The 13514-nt window shown below is 46.9% G+C and overlaps 2 protein-coding genes across 2 annotated transcripts in view; one reads left to right on the top strand and one right to left on the bottom strand.

Moving 5' to 3' along the window:
• Window positions 1-13514, top strand: part of LOC132401345 (equilibrative nucleoside transporter 1-like) — a 379498-nt gene that overhangs the window by 166464 nt on the left and 199520 nt on the right. The gene's annotated exons all lie outside the window — the stretch shown is intronic.
• LOC132400951 (uncharacterized) overlaps window positions 1-13514 on the bottom strand; it is a 64823-nt gene that overhangs the window by 17548 nt on the left and 33761 nt on the right. The gene's annotated exons all lie outside the window — the stretch shown is intronic.

A 13514-nucleotide genomic window follows, 5' to 3' on the forward strand; every position in this document is an offset into this window, starting at 1 on the left:
GGGCAGCTTATAACATTATTCCTTATAGCAAAAGGACTGTTTGTCAGTCTTAGCTTTTGCATAGCTTTTCATTGATTCTATTGTATTTCTTTCTCCTACTATGAATGCCTGCAAGAAAATGAATCTCATGGCACCACAGTTTATGGTAACATATACATAGATAATAATAGCTTTACTTTGAACTTTATAGCACAGGAGACCGGCAGGTGATCTTATAGAGGGTGAATGCACTTGGTCCGAGTTGGGGAAATTAAAAACTAAAATATCTATGGTGGAAGCAGCTGTGAAAGGAAGCAGTTGAAGTACAAACGTTTGTAGGTACAAAAGCAACTTCTGAAGGACACTTGGACAGGTACATGGGTTGGAATGCCTTAGATGATTCTGGGCCAAATGCTGGCAGACAGGGCTAGCTTGTATGATCAAGTTGGGTCATACAGCTTGTTTTCTGTGCTATATAACCGTGTAACTATGGCAACTGACAAGGTCAAAAGCCATGCTGCTCTCTCTGTTCAATACATTGAACAGTCCTTGCTTCACACCAGAGGAGGCCACCATCCTCAAAACGTCTTCCTCCACACTGGTGGCATTCCTGCAGAGCTCAACAAGACTTCCCATCAATTCCCACCCTGTTTTTGGTTCCACTCATCCATACCCGACTCTTCCCTTCCCTTGCCCATTGGCTTATTAATGAGATCCAGAGAAAAGCTTTGCCTGTCACCCAGAAAGTCATTCCATACAAAGAACATAGAGGCAGTAAAAAGAGAAAGCAGAATCTAGTGTTACGGTAGCAGAGGGAACACAATGCAGGCAGACAGAAATAACACAAGGACTACGACAAGGTAGAGTTTGATGTCGAGAGTTCATTTTACCTTACTAGGGAACCATTCAACAGTCATATAACAGTGGAATGGAAGATGTCCCTGAGCCTGCTGGTGTGTGTTTTCAGGTTTTTGTACCTTCTGCCGATGGAAGAGGGGAGAAGGGAGAACGTCCAGGGTGGGAGGGAGCTTTGATTGTGTTGCCTGCTTTATCGAGGCAGTGGGAAGTGTTGACTCCTGTGGAGGGGAGACTTTGTAGTCTTGGGTAGAGTATTTGCATTTGCTTTCTACGGTGCAGACCAACCTGGGTAGGTCTTACACAGTGAACGGTAGGGCATTGAAGAGTGCAGTAGAACAGAGGGATCTGGGAATTCCTTCAATGTGACACCACAGGTAGATAGGGTCATAAAGAATCTGTCATATTAAATTCCATCTGCCATTTTTCAGCCCATTTTTCCAGCCGGTCGTAATTCTGCAAGCTCTGATAGTCTTCCTCACTTCCACTACACTCCCAGTTTTTGTGTCATCCACAAACTTGCTGATCCAGTTTACCACATTATCATCCAGATTATTGATATAAATGACAAACAACAGACCCAGAACTGATCCCTGTGGCAGGTGACTAATCACAGTCAGAGAGGCAACCATCTGCTACCACTCTCTGGCTTCTTCCACAAAGCCAATGTCTAATCCAATTTACTACCACATCGTGAATGTCAACCGACTGAACCTTCTTGACCAAACTCACATATAGGAACTTGTCAAAGTCCATGTAGACAACATCCACTGCCTTGCCTTCATCAACTTTCCCCATAACTTCCTCAAAAAATCTCTATAAGATTGGTTAGACATGACTTAGCACACACAAAACCATGTTGGTTATCCCTGATCAGTCCCCACCTATCCAAATACTCATATATCCTGTCCCTCAGAATACCTTCAATAATTTACCCACCACTGACGTCAGGCTCACCGGCCTATAATTCCCTGGCTTATTCTTAGAGCCTTTCTTAAACAACAGAACAACGTTAGCTATCCTGCAATCCTCTGGCATATCACCCATGGCTAAGGATGATTAATATCTTTGCTAGGGCCCCTGCAGTTCTACACTAGCCTCCCAAAGCATCTGAGGGAATATCTCGTCAGGCCCTGGGGATTTATCTACCCCAATTTGCATCAAGACAGCAAACACCTCCTCCTCTGTAATCTGGACAGGGTCCGTGAATACAATGCTGCTTTGCCTCTCTTCTATAGACTTTGTGTCTGTTTCCCAAGTAAATAAAGATTAAGAAAATTCCATTGAAGATCTTCTCCATCTCTCTCAGCTCCAAACACAGATTACCACTGAGATCTTCCAGAGTACCAATTTTGTCTTTTGCTATCTTTTTGCTCTTAATATATCTGATGAAGCCCTAATGATTCTCCTTCACCTTGTCTGCTAGAGCAATGTCATGGCTTCTTTTAGCTGTCCTGATTTCTTTCTTGCATTTCTTACACTCTGTAAGTATGTCAATTGTTCCTGCCTGCCTATACCTGCTGTGCACATCCTTCTTGTTCTTAATGAGGACCTCAATATCTCCCACAAACCAAGGATCCATTAATCTGTTATCCTTGCCTTTTACTCTGACAGGAACACACAAACTTTATACTCTCAAAATTTCACTTTTTAAGGCCTCACACTTACCAAGAACATCTTTGCCAGAAAATAACTTCTTCCAATCCACACTTGACAGATTCTTTCCAATATCATCAAAATCAGCCTTTCTCCAATTTAGAACCTCAATCCAAGGACCAATCCTTTTTTTTTCCATAATTACTTTGAAACTAATGGCACTATGATCACTGGATGCAAAGTGTCCCCCTACACAAACTTCCGTCACCTGCCCTTTCTCATTTCCTCATAGAAGTTCTTCTATCATAATCTCTCTAATTGAGATTTCTATGTACTGATTAAGGAAACTTTCCTGAACACAATTGACAAACTTTTTCTCATCCAGCTTTTTTACAGTATCAGAGTCCCAGTCAATATGGGGAAAGTTAAAATCACCTACTATCACAACCTTATGTTTCCTGGAGCAGCCTACAATCCCTCTACGCATGTTCCTCTCAATCCCGCAGGCTGTTAGGTGGTTCCATTAACATGGTCATAACTTTCTTATTCCACAATTCTACCCATAAAGACTTGCTAGATGAACTCTCCAGTCTAGCCTGACTGAACACGGCTGGAACATTTTCCCTGAATAGTAATGCTACACCTTGCCCTTAGATCCCTCCCGCTTTATCACATCTAAAACAATGGGTGGCCAGAACATGAAGCTGCCAGTCCCACCCCTCCTGCAACCGAGTCTACTATGTTGTAATTCCATTCCATAAACTCATCTGCCTTTCCCACAATACTCCTTACATTAAAATATGCGCAGCTCTCAACATTAGTCCCACCTTCTGATCCCTGACTTTCTATGCAGTCTTAACAACTTCTGTCTCCACAATCTCTCCACTATCTGTTCTGGCACTCTTATTCTCAACCCCTGCAACTCTAGTCTAAGCCTCCCCATGCAGCATTAGTTCCTCTCCATTTCAGGTGCAAACCATCTCTTGTGTACAAGTCCCACCTTCGTTGAAAGAGAGCCCAATGATCCAAAACCCTGAAGCTCTCCCTCATGCACCATCTGCTTAGCCACGTGTTAAACTACATGATCTTCCTAATTCTAGACTCACTAGCACGTGGCACAGGTAGCAATCCTGAAATCACAACCCTGAAGGTCCTGCCCTTTAACTTAGTACCTAACTCCCTGAACTCATTTTGCAGGACCTCGGCACCCACTCTAGCTGTGTTATCAGTACTGACATGGACCATGACCTCTGGCTGCTCACCCTCCCATTTGAGAATGCCGGGGACTTAAACTGAGATGTCCCTGGCAAGCAGGAAGCAACAAACCATTGTGAAACTCTGTCCCATCCAAGGAATCTCCTTTCTGTTCACTACCATTAAAGCTGATCTCCTCCCTCACCCTCTTTTCCTTCTGAACCACAGAGCTAGACTCAGTGCCAGAGACCCGCTTGCTGTGGCCTCTCCCTGGCAGGTATTCCCCTGTGCCCCCACCTCCCAAATAGTGTCCAAAGCATTATTGAGGGGAGGGCCACAGGGGTATTCTGCATGGATGCCCTGTCCCTTTTTTGACAGTCAACGGGTATTTGCCTGCTGCAGCTTTGCGGCTCCTGTCTATCACCGCCTCGTTCTCCGGAAGATCATTGAGCTGCAGCTCCAGCTCCTTACCACAGTCTCTCAGGAGTTCAGTGAACCTCATGGAGATTTAGTTATCAGGAAGTTTGGAGCTCTCCCAAAGTTCCCCCATTTCATGGAAGGAACATTCCAGTAACTCTGGACCCCTTCTCAACACATTTTGTACTAACAAAACAAAATTACTGGAAACTTGCATAGAGCCTGAATCTGTGCTTGTCCAATCCTGTTGAGCCAAAGCCAGACAACACTGCCCCGTTCCAACAATGGCCACTCCACTTACACTGGTGACGTGTGGAAGACATTTGGGTAAGTGTACAGATATGAAGGAATAGTGGCCAAACAGGATTAGCTTAGGTGAGGATGTTGGTCAGCATGGATAAGTTGGGCTGAAGGGCCTGTATTACTCAATGAACAATTGGCTGGACATTTGCCCTGGCTGAGGAGTCTGGGACCATGGGTCATAGTCTAAGAGTAAGGGGCCGGTTACTGGAACAGAAGAGGAGAAATTTTTTGACTCACAGGGTGGTAAATCTCTGGAATTCTTGACTCCAGAGGCCATGCAGGCATGATCTATAAACCATTCAAACTGTAGATTGATAGGTTTCTGAATATTGAGAGAAAATTAAGCGATCGTGGTGCAATATGGCATCAGTGTTGATCTAGTTGAGAGGCTTGAGGGATGGGTGATTGACTCCTGCTCCTGTTACCGAAGCTCTGGTACTCCAGCGCTCAGCAAGGGCTGCTGGCTCATTTACATTCATCCAGCTCCAAGGAGAAACGCGCCCCTCCCCTTGAGATTTAATCACATTTTCACTGTTGAGTCACTCAGCACCATTAACTAAAAACACAATCAATCTGCTCGGTGACCTACCATTCTCTACAGAAGTCATAACAACTTGGACAGAACTCAAGCATCATGGAGGGAAAAGTTTAATGCTGACTTTGCAGGTTGAGAGCCTGCAGCCAGACTCAGGAGTGAGATGGAACTCCCTTCACTTATCTGGGTGAGTCCAGCTCCAACGACTCTGAAATTCAACACAATTCATTTGACCAGCCACCGGTGAATGGAGGCTGTAGTGTGTTTGCCTTCTCTGACAACACATATCAAATGTCACAGAGAAGGAAAACGCACAGGGAACACCACCCCCTGCGGAGTCACATCCATCGTTAACACATTCCCAGTTCTTTAACGCCACTCTGTCTAAATCCTGGGATTCCTTCCCAATAGAACCTCCACCAGAAGGGCTGCAGCAGTTCTCAAAGTCAGCTGTGGGTGGGCAATAAACAGCCAGACCTCATAAAATGAAGAAGAGACACAAGAGATGTAACTCTGAAGTCAGTCTACCCAGCTGTGTGCAGCTTACGTGAGACTCAGAGAAGGCCGGAAGGGACAGAGCAGCAAAATGCCTAGTGAGGAAGGACCCGAGTGTCAGGAACATCCCACACCCAGCACTCCACTGCAGCCCAACAGGAGTCAGATGGATCCTCTCCCTGCCAAGTTGTGGCTTGAATTTGGTACTCTTGAACTGGAGACTGGAGAATCACCAGGACAAACAAACAGGGAAAGGAGGAAGGGAACTGGGAAAAAATAAGGTGGAGCTCAGACCAAGAAGGATTTCTGAAGGAAGGAAGGGGGGGGGGGGAGAGAGGGGGAGAGGGATTGGGAGAGCGCAGAGGGGCATGAGTCAAGAGTAAGGGGGCACAGGAGAGTGGGAGAGATTCAAAACAGCGGTTTTCAAAAGAGAGAAAAAGTGTGGAGCAGAGAAACAGAGTGTCAAGTCAGAGAGACACAGACGGGTGAGAGAGAGACATGGGAGACAGAGATAGAGAGAGACAAATGGGTAGAGAAAAACAGACAGACAGATACAGAGAGACAGAGCGAGAGAGAGAGAGAGGTTGGAGCAGAGATACGGAGAGAAACAGTGAGAGACAGAGACAGAATGACAGGGAGAGAGAGAGGGGGGAGGGAGAGGGAGAGAGAGAGGGGGGAGGGAGAGGGAGAGAGAGAGAGGGAGAGGGAGAGCGCAGAGGGGCATGAGTTAAGAGTAAGGGGGCACAGGAGAGTGGGAGAGATTCAAAACAGCGGTTTTCAAAAGAGAGAACAAGTGTGGAGCAGAGAAACAGAGTGTCAAGTCAGAGAGACACAGACTGGGGTGAGAGAGAGACATGGGAGACAGAGATAGAGAGAGACAAATGGGTAGAGAAAAACAGACTGACAGATACAGAGAGAGAGCGAGAGAGAGAGAGAGAGGTTGGAGCAGAGATACGGAGAGAAACAGTGAGAGATAGAGACAGAATGACAGGGAGAGAGGGGGGAGGGAGAGAGGGAGAGAGAGGGGGGAGGGAGAGAGGGGGGGGAGGGAGAGAGAGGGGGAGGGAGAGAGAGGGGGGAGGGAGAGAGAGGGGGGAGGGAGAGAGGGGGGCAGGGAGAGAGGGGGCAGGGAGAGGGAGGGAGAGAGAGGGAGGGAGAGAGAGGGAGGGAGAGAGAGAGGGGGAGAGAGAGAGGGGAGGGAGAGGGGAAAGGAGAGGGGGAGGGAGAGAGGGGAGGGAGGGGGAAGGAGAGAGAGAGAGAGAGAGAGAGGGGGAAGGAGAGAGAACGTCTTGGGTTGGTACAACCTGTCAGAGGTATCAGAAACCCAGATGGGTCAAGTCCTGCGGGCACATTTCTAAGGTAGGCAGTCATCAAGTGTCTCAGCCAAGTCCTGTGGGGTGTTGTGGAGGGACACTGAGCGAGAGAGAGTCTAAAAGAGGAGACTGGGACTCAGGGCATCGGGAATGAGTGTCAGTCACTGGCCATGTCATCTTATCAGCTCTCTGACAGGAGGACCACTCAGGGACACAAGAAATGTGGTGAACTACATATACCTGTCTGGACACGGCCCCTGCTGACTGCTCCTGTGGCTCCTCCCACAGACCCCTGTATAAAGGCGATCAAGGCCTGAGCCCGGCCTCTCAGTCTCCAGGATGTAGTATGGTGGTCACTCACTGCTTGTTCCTTCTTCCAGTCAGTAAAAGCCGATATCTTGCCGCTACGTCTCAGTGTGAGTTATTGATGGTGCATCAAGAACCCAGGAGGTTATCTGCCCCAGCATGTTGCCTGCTCCTCTCAAGATGGTCCAGGCCAGAGGAGGGTCCTCCAAGAGGAGTTGCTGGGGCTTGGTATAACATTCCAATGGAGAATGAGTTTCTGACACTGCCTCTCCCACAGTGCGGCACTCCCTCAGCATCGTCCGCTCTGTAGCCCTGTGCTACCTTAGCCCTGTTCCCTTATGTAGCCTCACACTTCCTCAGAAATTCCTGCTCCTGTGGCCCCACACTCCCTCCCACGGCCCCACGCTCCCTCCCACGGCCCCACGCTCCCTCCCACGGCCCCATGCTCCCTCCCACGGCCCCACGCTCCCTCAGTACACCTTCTCCCACAGCCCATGCCCCCTCAGGCCCGCGGTCCCTCAGCACACCTCCTCGCCCAGCCCCATGCTCCATCGGTCTACCCCGTTTCTGTAGCCGTGCACTCCCTGAGCACACCCCCTCCCTCTGCCCCACATCCCTTCAGAACCAGTGTGCCTTTCCCTCCCTTCCTTGGATCACACAGTGCAGTGCTGAGACAGACCTGTGCGTGACCAACTCCTGCTGGCTGGACTGAGGGCAGGTTAGGCTCGGTATCGGACTGCACAGGATACGGTGTGTGCAATGCAGGTGGACAGGACACCTCGACCAGTCTGCACACAGCCGGCTCTAACCAGGAGCAGCAAGCAAACTGATCATACTGCCAGCAGCTTCAGTGTGGCTCCCTGGCTTATCAGTGTAAAGCAGAGGAGGCTGTTTTCTCAGGGTGTGGGCAAGTCAATGTGAAACACAAGATAGGAAATGGTTACAGAGGTCACCTTCCAACATTCATCGCCGATCACCACCAGTTCTCCTAATATACAGAAATCTGTCAGTCTGTGTTTTGAATGAACTCTACAGGTTCACCACCTCTGTCTCCACTCATCTCAGCCCTAAACTGAGCTTGTGTCCGCCGTCCTGAACTCTTCAGGCACTGGACAATATCCTCTCTGTATCCAGTTGCTAAACCCTGTATCGATGAGATCTCCTCTGAACCGGTCTTCATCGGACTCTGCTTGTGGCAAGAACGTACTTTCTTAGACAAGGACTCCCAGAGCAGTGGGGCATCTTTGTGCAATGAAGGCCCTCGCATCTCAGCGGCTGCTGTCCAAGACACTCAGGTCCCTTTTGAATATCGAAACTACCCGTTCCTCCACTATAATGAATAGTCTTCTTCTGTACAGCACGTTATATTAAAGCACAGACCAGGCCCTTCAGCCCACAGTGTCTGATACAAATTTAAACAGTGCAACCTCCTACACTTGATCCAGAAGCCCCTATTCCCCATCTTTGTGACTGCCTCTTAAACACCCCCATCTTATCTCCTTCCACCACTTCCCCTGGCAGCCCATTCCAGTTGCTTACTAAGCTGTGTAAGAAAAGTTGCCGAGTAAATTTCATTTAAACTTCCCCTCTAGCATGGTAAATCTACATCCTTGAGATTTCATATCTTCACCCTAGGAAAAAGACTCTGACCATCTGCCCCATCTATAGGCACGTGATGATACAGAGTCAGTATGTACCCAGACTGAGGACGAGTCTGTGTCCAGCTGTACAAACACTGTTTATTCTGGCTAAGGGTCAGTCACTAAATGAATGTATAGAGTCAATGTTTCTTCATAGTGGACATCACTTAGTACACAGCTGTACAAACTCACGAGGTGAGGAGGGGGTTTATTCTTTATGGAACTGTACAGAATTATAGCTTGTGACTGTATTGGAGCTACAGCCTGATACGGGTCCATCAAGAATACCTCTGCCTCCACAGATGCCGCCTGAGCCACTGATTTCTTGCAGCAGTTTGTTCCTTAGTCTGGATGGTGTTCCGACACTCTCCTGATTCACATGGCACGGTGGAATAATAGTCCATATTAGGAAGTGACTCACTCAGCACAGCAAGCCAAGTCCTTGGTCTGTTCTTGAAGCCGCAGTATTTATGTACAGTACTGAGTCAGAGAGTGATACAGCACTGAACCGTAACCGTTCGGCCCAATTAAGATGCCCATCTAAGCCAGTCCAATCTGCTTGCATTTGGTTCATATGCCTCTACACCTCCCCTATCCATGTACCTGTCCAAATGTCTTTGAAATGTTGCTATTATACCCATTTCAATCCATTACTCTGGCAGCTCATTCCATACACCCAGCACCACACGCATAAAGAAGTTGCCCCTCAGATTAGGATAGACAAATCCCCAAGGCTCGATGGGATATACCCAAGGTTACCACGGGAAGCAAGAGAAAAGACTGCTGCACTCTGCATCCTCACTGGCCGCAGGAATAGTACCAAATGATTGAAGGGTTGTAAACGTTACTCCTTTGTTCAAGAAAGGGAGGAGAGAAAACCTTGGCAATTACAGACTTCACTGGTGGCAAACTATTGGAGAAGATTCTTAGAAACAGGACATATGAGCACGGTCTGATTAGAGATATTCAACATGTCTTTGTGAAGGGCAAGTGATGCCTCACAAGCCTGATTAAATTCTTTGAGGATGTGGCAAAGCACATCGATGAAGTTAGAGCAGTGGATATGGTGTTCAGTAAAGTGCTTGATGAGGTTCCCCAATGTCGGCTCTTCTCAGGAGGAATGGGACCCAGGAAGACTTAGCTGTGTGGATTCAGAATCGGCCTGCCCTAGAGGGCAAACAGTGGTTGTAGATGAAGCATATTCTGCCTGGACATCAGTGACCAGTGGTGTTCCACAGGGGTTTGTTCTGGGATCCCCACTGATCGTGATTTTTATAAATTATTTTGATGAGGAAGTGGAAGGGTGGGTTAAGTTTACAGAAGACATGAAGGTTGGTGGAGTTGTGGATATTGTAGAATGTTGTTGTAAGTTACAATGGGACATTGATATGTTGCAGAGCTGGACTGATGGAGGTGGAGGTGGAGTTCAATGCAGAAAAGTGTGAAGTGACTCACTTCAAGAAGGTCAAGTCTAAAGATAGAATACGGGGTTAATGGCTTGATTCTTGGCAGTGTAGAGGAACAGGGGGATCTTGGGGTTCACATCCATAGATCCCCCAAAAGTTGCCGCACAAGTTGATTGGGTTGTTAAGAAGGCGTACGGTGTGCTGGCTCCCATTAGTTGGGGGATTGAGTTAAAGAACCACGAGATTCTGTTGCAACTCTGTAAAACCCCAGTTTAATCACATTTGGAATATTGTGTTCTGTTCTGGCTGCCTCATTATAGGAAGGAAGTGGAAACTTTAGAGAGGGTGTAGAGGAGATTTACCAGGATGCTGCCTGCAATGTGATAACTCTAATGTGAAGAGTTGCTGCCTAGACCCTCTCTTGTTGGAGATGGTCATTTCTTGGCACTTTTGAGGGCACTTGCCACTTTTCATCCTATGCCTGAACGTTGTCAAGCTTTACAAGCCATTTCATTACCGAGGAGTTGCAAATTCAATTAAACATCAACAAAAAAAATTATCACTCTCGACCTTGCGATGGAAGGACAGCCATTGAAGATAATGGGGCCGAAGACACTACCTTAGGAACTCCTTCAGTGATGTCCTGAAACTGGCAGAATTGACCTCCAACAACCATCTTGTGTGTGTGGTATGACTACAATCATTGGAGTATCCTCCCTCTGAAACTCGTTAACGTTAGCTCTACCAGGGCTCTTGGAGTCCACACTCAGTCAAATGCAGCTCTAATATCAAGGACAGACTCTCAGATCACCTCTGAAATTCAGCTCTTTGGTCCGTGTTTGAACTCAGACTGTGATGAGGTCTGGAGCCAAATAATTAGTCCTGGTGAAACCCAACCTGAGCAGGTCAGTGGTGAGTAGATAGAACTGTCAATGGCACCTTCCATCACTCTGCTGGAATGTGTGGTTAGAGTTGTCCTGCATTTTGAGAACAGGACATACTTGGGCAATTTTCTACATGGTTGGGTTGATGCCAGTGTTAAAAATGTTCTGGAATAGCTTGGCAAGAGGCAAAGATAGTTCTAGAGTACAGTTCTTCAATATTACAGCTGGGAAGTTGTCTAATAAACATGCCCAAAATATTCAGAACTTCTGCCAATATAGGCAAAGAGTATTATAAACTGTAAAATATACTGCAGCTTTACGACCTGTGAAGCCAGACCTAGGCTGAACAGTATTTGTCGTACTGCTTACCACATTGTAGGAAGGACATTTGAGAGTATTAAGAGGACCTTAGAGAGTTGTGAGATGGTTCCTGGGTTAGGGACATAGATTAGAGGGACTGGGACTGCTTTCTATGGAAAAAGGAGAGAGATTGTGGAGAGATCTGATGGAAGTGTGTTATCAAGAGATTGGCTTGATAGAAGGAGCCAGAGGGTAGCTGTGGATGGATGTTTTTCAGGTTGGAGACCTGTGACCAGTGGTGATCAACAGGGATTGGTGCTGGGTCCATTGTGGTTTGTAATCTATATTAATGTACTGGTCACCTGACCTGGAACATCTGGTAGTGGTGTACATTCCACTTCAGGTAGGTCACCAGATGCAAAACAGCACACCTTGATGCCTTGCTTTCATTGCAGATTTCAATCAGGCCAGCTACAGAAAACACCTACAAACAGCCACCACTAACCAGAGAAACTAACATACTTGACCACTGTTATACCACTGTGCTGTCTTTACGACAGTTATTTAGTTTATAATATTTTCGCTTAGTAATTCATTTGATAGTATTTTCTAGTTAGAATTAGAAGTGTTTAAAGTATATTCATTGCATGTAAAATATATCGGCATGCGATGACGTCACATCCGGTTTCGCCGCGTCTTGTGGGAAAATACCGGTTTGAAATTAGCGCGAGGGTGGGGGCTCACCACGAGGCAGACCTGAGCAGAAGTTGTTTTGCAGGCATTAGAAATCACAGTGAGAGCAACGCTGTAAGTTAATAGATAATTGATATATTGAACTAAGATGTTAATGCCGATCCTGTTAAAAGTAACGACGGTCGATAATGTTTATGCTTTCGTTAGTTAAAGAGTTGCGGATAGTTTGCATTGAAGTGTATTTAAAGTAGTCAATGGAGCAGGTAAACTCTCCCTGTATACTGCACCTTAGTGTAATGTAGTTATAGTCACCTTTGCAAGTATTTACAATTGAAATGTGATATTAAGGAAGGAACAAATACTGTATCAATCTTGTATTGTTTTATCAACAGTTTTCACCATATGTTAATGTGAAGAGTGAACAGTAAATGGTTAATCTTACTGCGATCTGGTTTCATTGACTGTGGTTTATCTCGACATTTAATTCGGCGTTATTAGTACACCCGAAGGAGAACGTTACAGTGAAAAAGCGGCATTATCAGGTGTTTCAAGTGCTGCAATGTCAGCTCGATCCAGCATCAAGTCAATGGTGCCCAGCGACAAGGGCAGTAGAGCGGCATCAAGTAAGTCCACCCAGGCAAGAGCCAAGGCAGAAGCCGCCAGGGTGCGACTGCGTTACGCCAGACAAGAAGCAGTTTTGAAAATGGAACAGGCGAAAATCCAGAAGGAAAGGGCCACTAGAGAAGCCGAAATCCAGTTGGAAATGGCAAAAATATCGACAGAGTTGCAAGTGCTGCAGCTAGAAAGAGAAGAAGAAGCTGCCAAGGCGGAAGCAGAGTACATAGAAGAAGCTGAAAGGACGCATGATCTGACCGAAGTAAGATCTACTTCAGAAAGGACCAGATTGGAACGCACAAGCGACTATGTACAATCTCAAATAGACAGGCAGGCTCGTCTCTCCTCTCCATACGTATTCGATAACTTCCCCAGATACGAGGAAGACAATTTACCCTCGCGACTCCGTGATGAAGTCAAGAATGAAAGAGCTGACAACCAATACTTCTCGACACCAAACTTACAAGGTTTGGTGCGAAGAGATGCAGAGGTCGAATCCAGGACGGCAAATTCCATAAGAAACGTACCCTCTCAGTCATATAGGCACCAACGTACTTCTCCAGCCCGCATGCCGCTTACAAGTGATCCCGTGATGCAGTATTTAGCACGACGGGATCTCGTCACTTCGGGACTGTACCAGTTTGACGATAAACCCGAAAATTACCGTGCATGGTACTCCACATTCACCAACGCTATCGACGGAGTCCAGCTCAGTGCAACCCAAAAGTTGGACCTTATGGCGAAATGGCTGGGGAAAGAATCACGCGACCAGGTGAGACGCATACGTTCAGTGTACATCAACAAACCCGAGCTAGCTTTAAGCAAAGCGTGGGAGAGACTTCGGGAGGGCTATGGGGCCCCCAAAATTATTGAAGCGGCGCTATATCGACGTCTGGAAAACTTTCCCAGGGTGTCAGCCAAAGATCACGTTAAGTTAAGAGAATTCGGAGATTTACTCATGGAGATCTAAGGCGCCAAAGAAG

The sequence above is a fragment of the Hypanus sabinus genome, chromosome 10 (assembly GCF_030144855.1).
Source record: "Hypanus sabinus isolate sHypSab1 chromosome 10, sHypSab1.hap1, whole genome shotgun sequence".
Classification (NCBI taxonomy): Eukaryota; Metazoa; Chordata; class Chondrichthyes; order Myliobatiformes; family Dasyatidae; genus Hypanus; species Hypanus sabinus.